This window comes from Oncorhynchus keta, chromosome 35 (assembly GCF_023373465.1).
Source record: "Oncorhynchus keta strain PuntledgeMale-10-30-2019 chromosome 35, Oket_V2, whole genome shotgun sequence".
Taxonomy (NCBI): Eukaryota; Metazoa; Chordata; class Actinopteri; order Salmoniformes; family Salmonidae; genus Oncorhynchus; species Oncorhynchus keta.
In genome coordinates, this window is record NC_068455.1 from 34,825,147 (window position 1) to 34,841,084 (window position 15,938).

General features: G+C 40.1%; 1 long non-coding RNA gene across 1 annotated transcript; it reads left to right on the forward strand.

The window, feature by feature from the left end:
* Nucleotides 1-554: 554 nt before the first annotated feature.
* Nucleotides 555-6,779, forward strand: LOC118369260 (uncharacterized). Its single transcript, XR_004822533.2, has 3 exons — nt 555-691; nt 5,020-5,137; nt 5,677-6,779. It is a non-coding gene; the product is annotated as an uncharacterized LOC118369260 (long non-coding RNA).
* The last annotated feature ends 9,159 nt before the right edge of the window (nt 6,780-15,938 follow it).

The following is a 15,938-nucleotide window of genomic DNA, read 5'->3' on the forward strand; positions in this document are numbered from 1 at the left end:
AGTTGAACACCAATGATGTGAGAAGGCAGAATCTTGACGGTACTGTTAGGAGTGTAGATCATAACAACAAAACATGAGTAACGAGTTTCAATCTCACTTTGACTAACAATATGATGCCATTTCTAGGTTGTTTTTCGAGGGTTTAAAAAATATATAATTATTGAATGAAACATTCCTGCTGGGTTGAAAATGATTCCCATTTTTTTGCCTGCTCCTCAACTCTACACACTCATTTACACCACAGTTTGGATGCAGTGTTACAACTTCAAAAGCGTGTTTGTCTCAATTGATTGTTTTTCTTGTCTTGAGAGGAATTTAGAATCATCATTGAAAGGAAGAAGATTCACATGAAAGCAAGTGGCAAAGTTAAACCCTCACCAACAATAATATGGTTGCAGTATGTTATTTGCATACTGGGTCTTTGTGTAATGTATTCTCGCTCGCTGGACAAGTTGAGTGTGCACCTTCCGTTCTCCCATTCTCCCCTACTCCACTTTAATTTTTTTTTTATCAGAGATGAATAATTTAAAGCAAGGTCATTTGATCCTCTGTCTCAATAGGCCTCAATTAAACAGTCATTCATTCTGTGGTCTCGTTGACAGCTTCTCTGGGTATGTGTGTCGAGGAGACAAAGGCTGTGCTTTTGATTAAACAAGCTTGGGCTGTTTCAAAGACATCAGGAACCATTATGGTGAGTTAAACAGCCTTTTTTTTCTGATCAACACATTTAGTGAAACAGTATCTTTGCTTTAGCCAAGATTTGAGTTTTTGGCCTCTGATGCTGAAACCAAAGCAGTGTCATTTAATCAACCTGAACCCCTATAGATAAAGTTGATTGTGTTTACATCACCTAGATTTTATACCAGAGTCAATTTTGCTTGGGGGTCTATGCTCCTGATTCACTATGGCTGAATATGTATCTGTCATGATGCATCAATCTTCTTGAATTCAAATGGGACTCGATACAATATGAGTGCATGAGTGTGTCTTGTACCTGGCTAAAGTGACAAACAAATCCATCTGAGCAGCCCTGATTTAGCCTTATTCCCACTTTATATGTCATAATTTGCATATTTTTGACGTATGGTAGGCTCTGGGAATCGAAACCACAATCCGGGCATTGCAAGAGCCATGCTGTACCAACTGAGCCATACAGAACCACCACTTTCCACTAAACGAAAATATCTTGAGCCCCACCATTACAGTATTCCTTGATTCAGCAAGTATCTGACAGAGCAAGCTAGGGACAATGGGCGGCGGGGTGATTTGCACATGAATGATGTCTGTGAATGAGAGCGTAGGTTACAGAGGAAGGCCTTCTGCACAGGCAGGGGAGCCGGGCGGGCGGGCGGACACAGAGGTCCGCTTAGCTCGCTCTCTAAAGCCCAGGTGAGATTCTCAAACACAAAAGGCCAAATGAATTCCGGTCAACATGGCCAAGGAAGATGTATGAGAGGATTTGAATGGGATTCATAAAAGTATGATATTTTTGCACAACCAATGGATACCTCATTGTCAAATGGCGAGTTGTCATGGGTTCCATAAATGTCACTGAACACAAAGAAGACTAATGCCATAAAGCAGTACAACTGAAAAGGAAAATTGTACACCACATCCACATGGGACTTTTTGTACACCAGTATATCCCAAAAATAATGTTAGATTAAAAGGAGCACTCTTTGATTGAACTTGGTTTAACTCAGTGGTATGTTCTAGTCCGACTTGCCCATTGCTTGAAGCTGTGGGTGGACTGCAGACTGCTGTGGTGCTTTTGTTGTGGCCTACATTATCACTATTGGCTTTTCTTTCTCTCTCTCTCTCTCTCTCTCTCTCTCTCTCTCTCTCTCTCTCTCTCTCTCTCTCTCTCTCTCTCTCTCTCTCTCTCTCTCTCTCTCTCTCTCTCCATCCCTTCCTATCATAAATACCATTAGAAGGCCATCTATTGCCCTGGTGTAGAGTGGGCAGAGTTGGGCAGGAAGGGCTCTGGGATTTAGTCCCTGAACCACAGCTCCAGGCCACCAGATTCTGGCTTGAAATGTTCAAAATCACGTTATAATTAACTGTATTTAAGACGGAGCAGAGTCCATGCTTATAGGTATTCCCGTGATCCCCACTCTCTCTTTCGCCCTCTCGCTCTCTCTCTCGCTCTCTCACTCTCTCACTCTCTCTCCCTCACCCTCAATCTGTCCCTATTTTCAGATGGGGTAATTAATATGGAAAAGCATCATATTCTGCAAATTCCTATGAGATGGGCTCGCCAAAGCTGTTAAAGCCAAGTAGGCTAATTAGTATTCATGCAGGTTTTCCTGTTACAAGTCAGTTTTCCCTGTGGGACCAAGTAGTAGCTTGGGTAGACAGGCAGTGCATATCCTTGATTATGTGAGCAGAATACCATTGCTGAGCCAGAGCACAGCAAAAAAAATAAAAACATTCCTTATGCAGCAAATCAATTTTGTTGACCTGCTAAATGGAACTGACCACAGAGTCATTCTTTAACCCTGTATATCAGGAGAAAACACATTCTGAGGGGGAATGATTACTGGCTATTATACAAATACATGGTTTCTGTACCAGTTAATAACCATTTACGGCAAAATTATACACACGCTATGATTCAGTGGCAATAGACAATTGCTTTAATTCACTAGTCATGTCTTTGTTTTGTCAATTAAAAAAAGTAGTGGAAACCCCCTATTATTCCAAATGGAAAATGCTTTGATAAAGAGTTTTTGCTTTTAGATGCATAAAAATTGGTATGTAAATTGCGAATTTAATATTCTGCGTTGTAATAAGTAACCACATAGCAAATGATGGCCTTTGATGCTATGTGGTTCCATAGATATGTGCCATTGAGTTGCTGGGTACATTTCAGTAGGCTCTGAAATGATTTATGCACAATTTTATAGAATATTGTCCCAAATAAAGACATTCAGAAATCGGGTGAAAAACAATCTATTGTTAAACCCTCCATGTGACGGCAACAGTGCATATATCTTTGTGCTGACTGGTTCTCAATAGATTATTGGAATACAACAGGCAAATGTCCAATGCAAGATTTCTGTTGTTAATATGTTTTAAGGGTTATAACGTACATGTAATTGCTTAAAGGACTTTTGCGGTCCCCAGGCTTACTTTGTGGACCGCTTTTTATGTTGCCAGAAAGACGTTATTCTATCACTCCTGTTGGCTACCTGAACATCATCATGTATCCTAGGGTTGAACATGGCCCGTTGGAAGCAGGCCCAGATTGTGGTGAGGAAGGCCCAGATTGTGCGCTCTGATTGTGGGTTGGTTAATTAGCAGGCCATCCTCTTCAGCCTGTTCCCATGTCCTATAAGACCCAGCTCAGCTCAGCAATCTTCTTTCCAGAAGGTAATTCCCTGCTCTGTGCACTGTGCAGGGCGAAGCATTGACACCTTATGCTCTGTGATTGAAGGCAATCTCTGGGGAGGAAGGGCTGAATTTATTCGTAGTGCAGTCCCCACTGCCACAGGAGACATGTATCTCCCCGCCTGCCCACACATCTACACCACTGATGCTCTGCATCTTTCCTGAGTGTACAAATACTGCTAAATGATCTGAGGGAGTTAAACATCTTGTTTCTCCACCCTAGTGGGGCGTCATGATCTCTCTTTATGTCTCTCTGTGGGTCTCTACCCAGCAAACCAAAATTGGTTCTGTAAACGTTCCCAGAAAATTTGTTAGGTTATGGCAAATGTTCTCATTACGCAAAAACTGTTCAGTCGTGCTGATGATTCTACAATGTTTGTATAAAACATTTGTCTGATGTTGCAAGAACGTTCCCAGAATGCATTTAGTCTGTTCTTGAAAGGTTCCCGGAATGTTTCATTAGGTTGAGGGAACAGGCTGGTGGGAACATTGTGGGGACATCACAAAAGATGAACTGCCCCTTTTTGCGGATGATTCTACGTTTCCTTTAGGGTGCAAAAAAACATTCACCTGATGTTACAAGAACGTTCTTGTTGCAATAATAATCTTGTGATAGATATTCACATATTGTACCTGCACAGAACATTCCCACAATGTTTCACAATGTTCCACAATTTCCAAATAGTCCGTTTTTATGATGTTCACAGCATATATATATTTTTTAGGTTTTACATAATATTCCATTGATGTTCACACAATATACATTTTACCTTATCTTGAAGGTCCTCAGAATATTTCAAGAACATTTAAAAAACGTTATATTTAAGTCTTACCTAATACTACCACGACATTCTCAGCGTGCAAAATTCCAGTTTCTTAATCAAGCAGATTGGAATACATCCCCATTACGTTTCTCTCCAGATTTAATCCAATTTTATTGGCCACATACACGTGACTAGCAAATGTTAATGCAGGTGTAGCAAAATGCTTGTGCTTTTGAGGATTATATTGTAGGCCCACTACAAGGTGATATAGACACACAGCATTTAATTTATAGGACATTTGAACGGTATTTAATCACACAAACACAACCATATATTTTACAATTCATATTTTGATCATCTAGACATGTGGGGTTTGAACCTGCACTCTCCAGCTCTGCAGCCAGTGCTGAACCCTCTGTGTCACTAGGGAATGGAATGTCTGTGGTGTTGTGGGGATTTTCAGTTGTATGGTGAATCAAGACACAGAACACAGATTCTGAGTTTTTTTGTAAAATGTTCCCATCCTCTTCAAATGCTGTGTACTTGTAACACTGTACTTAGTCTTATGAAATACATTTTTAGTTAGATAGATATTCATAAAGCTTCCTTTAAAATAGCTTGTATTCCTAAATAACGTCTCCTGGGGAAAGTGGGCAACGGATTCTGAGTTCCCCACAGGGTGACAGCTACAAGGGGCGGAAGGGGAAACGATCATTTCAAAATCTGAACATTTGTGACATCATAATCTGTGAGTTAACTATGAAACATGATAGGATTTAGCATTCAGATATTTAAATGGAGTACAGTACATAAGGTTGTGTATTGTTGTCATAACATGGTACATTTGATTTGTTTCTGGTTTCAGGTGCATGCAGTCATAATCAGAGGAATGTGAAGGTGAAAGACCAGGAGCCTCATCAAAGATGTGTGCCTAGGCACAAGACAGACTCTAAACCTTGTGCGCGCCACTTTTCCCCAAAAAGGTTAGTATTTATGTCACGCCCTGATCTTAGTTATCTTTGTTTTCTTCATTATTTTGGTTAGGTCAGGGTGTGACGAGGGTGGTTGGTTTAGTTTTTGTATTGTCTATGTTCACGTTCGTTTTGTTGTTTTGTTAGTTTGTTTAGTGTTTTTCGTTAATTAAAAGAAGAATGTATGCTTATCACGCTGCGCCTTGGTCTCATCAATATGACGAATGTGACAATTTATCACATTTGAACTTGACAGGAAAGTTTCCCTATCGCCATGCAAATCTGAGAGCATGCACACGGGCAACTTCTAGTGGTTGGATAATTGTAGTACAAACAAATATTGATCTTTTGGGGGAAATAGAGGTATTTCATGCACAGGAATGATAATAATGGTAGGCTATTAAAAACATAAAAATGTATGCTAATGATAAAACAGATGCCTTTGGTAAGGAGATAGCATAGCAGCATGCAGCCTTTTTGTTGTACTTTTACCCCTTTTTCTCCCCAATTGGTAGTTACAGTCTTGTCCCATCAATGCAACTCCCCTGCAGATTCAGGAGAGGCGAACATCGAGAGCCATTAGTACCCCGAAACACAACCCAACCAAGCCACACTGCTTCTTGACACACTGCTCACTTAACCCAGAAGCCAGCGGTACCAATGTATCGGAGGAAACACTGTCCAGCTGGCAACTGAAGTCAGCTTGCAGGCGCCCGGGCGCGCCACAAGGAGTCGCTAGAGCGCGATGGGACAAGGAAATCCCAGCTGGGCCAAACCCTCCCTAACCCGGATAACGCTGGGACAATTGTGCGCTGCCACATGGGTCTTCCGGTCTGCTATGACAAAGCCTGGGATCAAACCCAGGTCTGTAGTTATGGCTCAAGCACTACGATGCAATGCCTTAGACCTCGAGAGGCCTATTCTACCAGCATGCTTTTTTTGTTGTTGAAAAGGTAACTGCATAAGATTAAAACATTCTGTCCTTTACAGAAATGTGATAGATTTAGCTATTCTGTAAAAAAAAATGTAAACGGACATGGCCCAGTTCCAACATTTCCAAATCATACAGCAAATTAGGGCGTTTTTGTTACCATTAAAGGTGGAAGGAGGGCGTTTTCTAGGCAGGGTTGTGACGCTCCTTCACAAGCGCACAAACATCGTATGGCTCTGATTCATCAATGAAAACATGTGTATATGTTGTATGCGACAGTTTGATAAATCCAAATAATTTGTTGCTGCACGCAAATCCTAGAATCTCCACGTATGCCAGAATTTTGTAAGACATTTATGCATGGTTTATAAACAAAGCCCATGCCTAGAAAAGGCCTTTTATGGTAACAAAAACACCCTCATTTGCTGTATGTTTTGGAAATGTTGGAACTAGGCCATGTCAGTTTCTAAAAGAAAGCACAATGGCACATTTTAGCACATGTTTGTAGAGGTGTGGGCACAATGTTTCATCTATGCAGTGACTTTTAAAACTAAAAATGCATACCGTCTATAGCGAGTGCCAAACCTCGTCTGTGCTTTCTGCAATATTGATTGTCTATTGAACGATTTGAAAGTAAATGCTACAGTCCACAATTCTATGCAAAATACAAATTGTTATTCAATATTTTGTTAATCAATAGATGATTGTGATCTCTTGTCTTGGTACAGGCTCTGATAATAAATAAGCTATAATGACGCACTCCCCGCTCCTATGACTTGTTCTCTGAAAAATAGCATTGTATTTTGTCAAACACAATTCTCTCCATCATTTTACTAAGAACAGGCAGCAAAATGATTGGGCAGCTGGTACTATTTTTAGGCAGTGGAACTATAGCTTCCTTCCATGCTTGTGGAACACACACCTTTAGGCTTTGGTCAAAGATATAGCAAATAGGTATGGCAATAAAGTCTTGCTACCATTGTCAATAGTTTCCCATCAAGGTGGTCTATACCTGGTGGCTTAACAATAGTTATCAAAAAGAAAGGAGGACCAAGGCACTCTTCATATAATTAATTTAAATGAAGATATGGATTTCTCACCCTTCCTGTAGGGTTGTGATTGGTCCATTTGCTGTCATCCAGTGGACATTTTGCTTAATTTGCCCTCAGCAATGGTTAAACTGTTGTTGTTCATGTTTTGTTGTTCTAGTGTACTTTGGAATATATTACTTTCTTATTCTTGACACTTCTCCCAGTCATATTTAAGGTTAGAACTACCTTTTAGTCTTCTGATACTTCTAGCTTGGAGTTGTATTTTTATGATAACATAGCTACAGTATTTCACCTTTTAATGTGTATAGTATTGCTTACTAGGTGTGTCCAAAAGCTGTTCAAAAGAGGACATTGTATTCCTTTTCTTGTACTCCCTTACAATGGCAATGCTGCCGAAACGCGTCGGTTTAAAAAAAAAAAAATGTTGTTTCTACTGAACATGCCATACTAATAATAAATGTATTTAAATTAATTATATGAAGAGTGCCTTGGTCCTCCGGATGATCAATTTACCCCTTTTACCAAAGAGCACCTTTCATCTACCAAAATGTACTATTGTGTACTATTGTGTACCTTAGTAGCGCTTCCCTTCCTCCTCTTCTACTAGTTAAACATAGCACTTGGGTGGTGCTTAGAGGAAACAGCTCCACAGTCATTTCTTTCTGTGGTTTTTTTGAGGACATTTTACAACTCAAACTATGGATTTTACCCAAGAGGCTACAAGATTTCCTATTCCCATGAAGAGGGCCAAAGGATTATTATCACTACCTCATTGCTAGATGAGATGACAGCCACAGAGAATACTGGAAGGCTATACATGGAAGGCTATTCTCAACAAGTGTTCTTTTGACCTAATGCTACTTCTAATATAATAATCTAAAAAGGACAGACAAGTAGTCCAAACAGAAATTGAAGAAGTAAAAAGTAAAATCACAGAACACAGTGACAATTCTAAAAAAGCACAATGTGATGAGATCTTGAAAGAAAAAGTAGACACATTCACTCTGATATTGAAACAAGACAAGCTAAGAAAATTTAGAAGAGATGAAGTAGACTATAGAGATGGCATGGTCTTTGCCTGGAGAAAACCAACACATAAGAATTCAGAATCACATCTGCAGAGAAGGAAGCCTAGATCTGTTTCTTTCAATTTTACAAGCAGTGACGATGAGGATCACCCCAGACGCTCAGAGGCCAGCTCCTCCCAAGATTTTTTAGATCAGGAAGAGGAGTCATGCAGGTTCCTCAACAAGAGAGGGAGAGGACGCGGAAGAGGCCAACACGGAGGGGGAGAACCCCTTTCTGGAGAACCCCTTTCTGATGATTGCATAAGGGTCTAAAGGACTGTTCTTTGCCCCCACATATTCAATTTAATTTAATACAAATTTAATAATTTTAATACGAATTTAATACAAAGATCGACCTATTTCGTTTCTACAGGAATCTACATCTGAAGGCCTGGTACAAGCAAAACATCTCTCCAACTACAGACGCCAGTGTCTCAGGTCAGGCAGTTTCTGTTCCCTCTAAAACACCTTTTAAGCCCAAGTCCACTTTTTGTCCCATCGTCCAGAATGCCACACTAAATACATTTTTTTATTTTACCTTTATTTAACCAGGCAAGTCAGTTAAGAACAGATTCTTATTTTCAATGACGGCCTGGGAACAGTGGGTTCTGCTCCTGAACACTGCCTGTTCAGGGGCAGAACGACAGATTTGTACCTTGTAAGCTCGGGGGTTTGAACTCGCAACCTTCCGGTTACTAGTCCAACGCTCTAACCACTAGGCTACGCTGCCGCCCCATTTGCCAAGAAAGTGAATTTTGATGTGGGGAATCTGTTTAAGGGTAAAATTGACTCCAACCAAACACAACGTAATCTTTCTAAGACAGAGCGGGATGCAGTTGAATCATTGTCCATAAATGAACAGATTGTGGTTAAAAAAGCAGACAAAAGTGGTGCTACGGTAGTGTGGAGTAAAGAGAAATATGTGACAGAAGCCTACCGTCAATTAGACAATGATGAATTCGACCAATCTCTTACCTTCAACCCTACAGAGGACCTAAAACTGAATTGCAAGGGATCCACACAGAAGCTAAGGAGAATGGCTACATTTCAGACAATGAGTTCAAATTTCTTTTCAATGGCAGTCCGCGTATGGCTTCTCTTTACCTTCTTCCAAAGGTCCACAAGAATCTTGAAAATCCCCCCAGCAGACCAGTCATTAGTGGTAATGAAAGTCTGACAGAACCCATCTCTAAGTACATTGATTACTTTATTAAGCCTTTTCTGACGTCACTCCCAGCCTATCTTCAAGATACCACAGATGTGTTGAACAAAATGAAGGGATTGAACAATATAAGTACAGCTTCCTTTTTGGTCACCATGGACGTGGAGTCTCTATACACCACCATTGAACATGAACAGGGTTTGGCAGCTATGCACCATTTCTTGAGTAACCGGCCTGAGACTGAGATGCCTACTACAGAATTCATTGTCTCACTGACTGAATGGACTCTTCATCATAACATCTTTATCTTTCAGGTCCGTATTAAACAGGTTAAAGGGTGTGCCATGGGAGCTACAGCCCTTCCTATGCTGGTTTGTACTTGGGTAAATAGGAAAATGACTTCATTTTGGATCCTTCTAATAACCATTTATTCGACCGGATTATATGGTGGGGACACTATATTGATGATGTTTGCCTGTTCTGGTCCGGCTCAGAAGATGAACTTATTTCCTTCCACCAATACCTTAACAACATTAACCCTAACATTAAACTAACTATGGAGTACAGCAAGGATAACATTCATTTTTTGGACCTTGACATCAGTAAAAATGACAAAGGTTGTTTGCACACATCAATCTTTAGGAAGCCTACAGATGGGAATACCATTCTGAGGGCAGGCAGCTTCCACCCCAGAAGGCTAAAAGAGAATATTCCATAAGGCCGTTTCCAAAGAGTCCGCAGAATTTGCGATCAGGAAACAGACTAGACTAGTGTCAAACCTGCTGAATTGGAGAATCGCTTCTTGAATCGGGGCTACAGCGTTCAGGTCCTGAAAGATGCCGGTATAAGGGCTGGATTACTTGACAGAGAGAACTTGTTGCGAAGGGGAGAGCCTCGTGATACATCAGAGAGAGTGTATTTTGTTACAAAATACAGCACTAAAGCAGACAACATCAGAGGAATCATTCAAAATAATTGGGGAATCATCCAAAGTGATACGCTACTACGCCAAGTCTTTCCTGAGCCACCAGTCATAAGCTTTAAGAGATGTCCTACCCTAAATGACAAATTAAAAAGTCCACAGTTATCTTCCGGGTGACTCTCAAAAAACTTGTCTTGACCACAAACCCAAGGGCTCTGTTAAATGTAACCATTGCAACCATTGCAGTAATATTGCACAGAATAAGTATTTTGTTGACACAGCTTCTAAAATGGAGTATTACGTCAAGCATTTCATTAACTGTAAAACCTCTCATGTCATTTATAGATTGGAATAGTGTACTATGGAATATATTACTTTCTTATTCTTGACACTTCTCCCAGTCATATTTAAGGTTAGAACTACCTTTTAGTCTTCTGATACTTCTAGCTTGGAGTTGTATTTTTATGATAACATAGCTACGGTATTTCACCTTTTAATGTGTATAGTATTGCTTACTAGGTGTGTCCAATCAATTGTGTAACCACTCCCTCTTCCAATTAGGGCTAATTGGAAAAGCTGTTCAAAAGAGGACATTGTATTCCTTTTTTTGTACTCCCTGACGAAGGCCACGCTGCCGAAACACGTTGGTTTAAAAAAAACGTTTTCTATTGAACATGCCATACTAATAAAGGTATTTAAATTAATTATATGAAGAGTGCCTTGGTCCTCCTTTCTTTTTGATGACCAATTTATCCCTTTTACCAAAGAGCTCCTTCTTCTACCAAAATGTACTATTGTGTACCTTAGTAGCGCTTCCCTTCCTCCTTTCTACTGGATAACAATAGTTGTTCCACCTCTCCCATGATAACTTGAGCAAATGTCTGCAATCCTTCTCTTTCATTATTGGATCTTTTATACAAAAATATGATGGTTCACTGTTCAATCCTGTCATTTCACTCAGGTTTTTTTTTCACTTTACTGGTGAAATAGTAAATGAAATGATTGGCAATGTCGAAAGGTTTTGTTATAAATTAACGATGAACTTCAATGAACGATGGAGATTAATTGGGTTTTCTGCCTAATAAAACATTTGTGGAAACTTTAAAGATCAGGCGAAATGTGTTCTGGGAACGTTCTTGCAACATCAGCCAAATGTTTTATACAAACAGCACGATTGGACAGTTTTGTGTAATGAGAACATTTGCTGCAACCTGACAAATAGTCTGGGAACTTTCACAGAACCAATTTAGGTTTGCTGGGAACATTTTAGTGAATGTTACAACATTCCAAGGATATGTTATTTTAAACATAAATGAACATAAAAAACATTTTGTTATCAAAATATTATTTTAATGTTTTTGGGATGTTTATCATCCCAATATTAGATACAACCTGACTTGAACTTAATGGGAAAATTAGCAGAATGTTCTGGAAATGTCCCCAGTTTGCTGGGTAGGTTAAGCCTATGCTACATAGACGCATTATAAACACAGTGTGTAATGGTGACCTTTAATTGCATTACTAATGTCTCCACCCCAATCCCTTTCTCCACCTCTGGCCCTGGGGGGAATAAACATGTTGACATACACCAGTCCATGACCAGGCCAACTGGGCCACAAGAAGTGGCATTCATGTTATTCCTTTCTCTGGTGGCAGAAATCTGTTGATAATAGAGATGTTAGCAAAGGTGATGAAAGCAGATTAGCCAAGACACAGTGGGGGGATTGAGGGGCTCACTGTTATTAATATGCTGTGCTGCCTCAGAGCTCAGAGAGTTCCCTGATCCCTTCTAGGGGAATAGTGGTCAGCCGTTAACATGGCTCTGAAATGCTAATGCACAACTTGAAGCACCTGCCCCGCACGGCCTGACAGAGTTTATTTTCCAGCCAGGGCTGAAATTGATATTAGCCCATGACACTAATGGTGGTCAGAAGAACCCCTGTGTTGCCAGGCTTCTTGGTGGGCAATCTCTGATGGCCACAGTGGATTTATGTTCCTCCTGTCTAAATACAAAGGGGCTTATGGGTATTGTACAGGACTGCTTCTTTATGTACACATGAATGAAGTTGAGGTAGTCAGACAGGTAGGAGAGTAGCAAGCAGTAAAGTAGACATGATGTATACCATTGCTGTATATTATATTGCGGGATATATTGTGTGATGTTGTATACCATTGCTCTTTGCCCTCTAACTTTGTGATCAAGAGAGACATGTCAGGCAACATGCATTCAATGGAGAGCCACTGCTCCTGAGGCAGGAAACTTGTCTGGACTTATTGTATGATCAAAGCAGAAGAACCAAAGAGGTGTACTTATGTCTCCTCGTGCTCAAGCGGAAGAGGCATTTTGACAATTAGCCTTATAGATGTGTTTTCTTCTGACATCAAAACATGAGAGCTATCCATCTCCAGTTACACAATACACACACTTGCTCACTCAGACGTCCACTGGCCTGAGTGCAGGAAGTTGACTGTATCGTGCCAATAGAGAGTCTGTTAATCTGCGGATATCTATCTGTTTTTATCTACCTGTGGATGCTATGTGGATGTGATATTACAGTTGAAGTCGGAAGTTTACATATACCTTAGCCAAATACATTTACACTCAGTTTTCACAATTCCTGTCTTAGGTCAGTTAAGATCACCACTTTATTTTAAGAACGTGAAATGTCAGAATAATAGTAGAGAAAATGTTTGATTTCAGCTTTTATTTCTTTCATCACATTCCTAGTGGGTCAGAAGTTTACATACACTCAATGAGTATTTGGTACCATTGTCTTTAAATTGTTTAACTTGGGTCATACGTTTCGGGTAGCCTTCCACAAGCTTCCCACAATAAGTTGGGTGACTTTTGGCCCATTCCTCCTGACAGAGCTGGTGTAACTGAGTCAGGTTTGTAGGCCTCCTTGCTCGCACACGCCTTTTCAGTTCTGCCCACAAATGTTCTATAGGTTTGAGGTCAGGGCTTTGTGATGGCCACTCCAATACCTTGACTATGTTGTCCTTAAGCCATTTTTCCACAACTTTGGAAGAATGCGTGGGTGGGGTCATTGTCCATTTGGGAGACCCATTTGCGAACAAGCTTTAACTTCTTGACTGATGTCTTGAGATGTTGCTTCAATATATCCACATACTTTTCCTACCTCATGATGCCATCTATTTTGTGAAGTGCACCAGTCTCTCCTACAGCAAAGCACCCCCACAACACGATGCTACCACCCCTGTACTTCACGGTTGGGATGATGTTCTTCAGCTTGTAAGCCTCCCCCTTTTTCCTCCAAACATAACAATGGTCATTATGGCCAAACAATTATATTTTTGTTTCATCAGACCAGAGGACATTTCTCCAAAAGGTACGATCTTTGTCCTCATGTGCAGATGCAAACCGTAGTCTTGCTTTTTTTATGGCGGTTTTGGAGCAGTGGCTTCTTCCTGGCTGAGCGGCCTTTCAGGTTATGTCGATATAGGACTTGTTTTACTGTGGATATAGATAATTTTGTTCCTGTTTCATCCAGCATCTTCACAGGGTCCTTTGCTGTTGATCTGGGATTGATTTGCACTTTTCGCACCAAAGTACGTTCATTTCTAGGAGACAGAACGTGTTTCCTTTCTGAGCGTTATGACGGCTGCGTGGTCCCATGGTGTTTATACTTGCGTACTATTGTTTGTACAGATGAACATGGTACCTTCAGGCGTTTTGAAATTGCTCCCATGGATGAACCAGACTTGTGAAGGTCTACAATAATCTTTCTGAGGTCTTGGCTGATTTATTTTGATTTTCCCATGATGTCAAGCAAAGAGGCACTGAGTTTGAAGGTAGGCCTTGAAATACATCCACAGGTACACTTTCCAATTGCCTCAAATTATGTCAATTAGCCTATCAGAAGCTTCTAAAGCCATGACATTATTTTCTGGAATTTTCCAAGCTGTTTAAAGGCACAGTCAACTTAGTGTATGTAAACTTCTGACCCACTGGAATTGTGATACAGTGAATTATAAGTTTAAAAATCTGTCTATAATTTTTTTTTTTTTAAATCCTTGTGTCATGCACAAAGTAGATGTCCTAACCGACTTGCCAAAACTATAGTTTGTTATCAAGAAATCTGTGGAGTGGTTGAAAAATTAGTTTTAATGACTCCAACCTAAGTGTATGTCAACTTCCGACTTCAACTGTTTGTCTCTGTCTATAGTGAAGGCTTGGAGACACTTTAAAATGGCCATATACCTTGCTCTTTAATAAGTGTCCGCTCCATCTGGATCAATGCATTATTTTGTGGTCTTGTTTGATAAAGAAAATGGGAGAAAAAAACATAGGTTCTTTAAGTGTTATTTATTCACACCAAAGAAAATAATTGAAAGACAAAACAGTACAGATAGAAAAACGGGTCAAGACGGTGAGCAGCTGAGGTTGGAAGCCCAAAAGAACTTACATGAAAACTTCACCAGAAATATAAAGTAAAAAGTAAAAAATAAAAGAAAAAGTTTGTTCAGTCAGCTAAACAATGCATTATTCTTAATTGTTTTCCATGAGATTGTTTGATAAGCTCTCTCTATATGCAAACATCTCCGCTTTTTATCAATGTCAACCACAGACATGAGTGCAACAATGTGTGTGCTTTTCAGTTAACTTTTGAAAAGCCCCATTCTTCAATTGACTGACGGAAGGCCAAGCAGCATTCATTAAATCCCTGCTTTGACAGTCATCTGTTTATTTCTCTATGAATGCGGTTGATGCCGTTCAAACAAATCTCTTTTACTGGGTAAAAGTGTGCTGCCTGTGTGGATTCATTTTTTATGAAATCAGTTATTTCAAGACCCAAGTCCTGATGATAAACTTAATTTTTCCATTACTGTTCTTTGGGCAAGACTTTTTGTTTTGTAGGTCTGTGAGGCGGTTTTGTTTCTGCTTGGACACGTTGTATTCAAGGTTCTATACTGGAGGACAAATGAAACATTTTTGGGAAAACAGGGTGGAAGGCTATTACCAGAATAACATTGGAGCGGGACCTCTTGACGACGCACCTGTCATCTACTGCTCTGTACTACCATCAGGGGTGCCATAGTATTCACCCTCAAATAATGTTCCTTTCTTTAATGTAATAATAATAATAATATATGCCATTTAGCAGACGCTTTTATCCAAAGCGTATATGCGATATGTCACATTTGACAATGCACCCTACCAAGGGAGCTGTTATTTTGCCCTTAACATTGCGTGACTTATAGATGATTTGTGAAGCATCTATACAAGTCTTATGAAGATTGAATTAATGCTCTATAATGCCTATATGTTGTAGTTCATAGAAAGACCAGGGTTTATTGTTCTTGGAAAAACATCCATTCGCCATTGAAATGTCCGTTATGTGAGTTTAGCACTTGTGAAGCAGGCCGAGCGCTGAGTGCTGTGCTGTGTGTGGACCAAAGATTCAGGAAGGGCAATACGGTCAATCAAAGGCTACCTTTCCTCTCTCAGCCGGTGCGTTAGGGTGTTCCTGCCGCTAATTCCCTGATTTGACTTTGATGTGCCAATTTGTGGCTGATGAATAATTGTCTGGTTTGCTGATAACTTGTGGGAGTCAAGTGCATTCTGGTGGCACTCAATGCAAATAAGGATATTTGGGTTCCTCAAATCACGACAGTATCCCCTCCATGTCTGCTTTCCCTTTCCGTGGGTAAACTCAT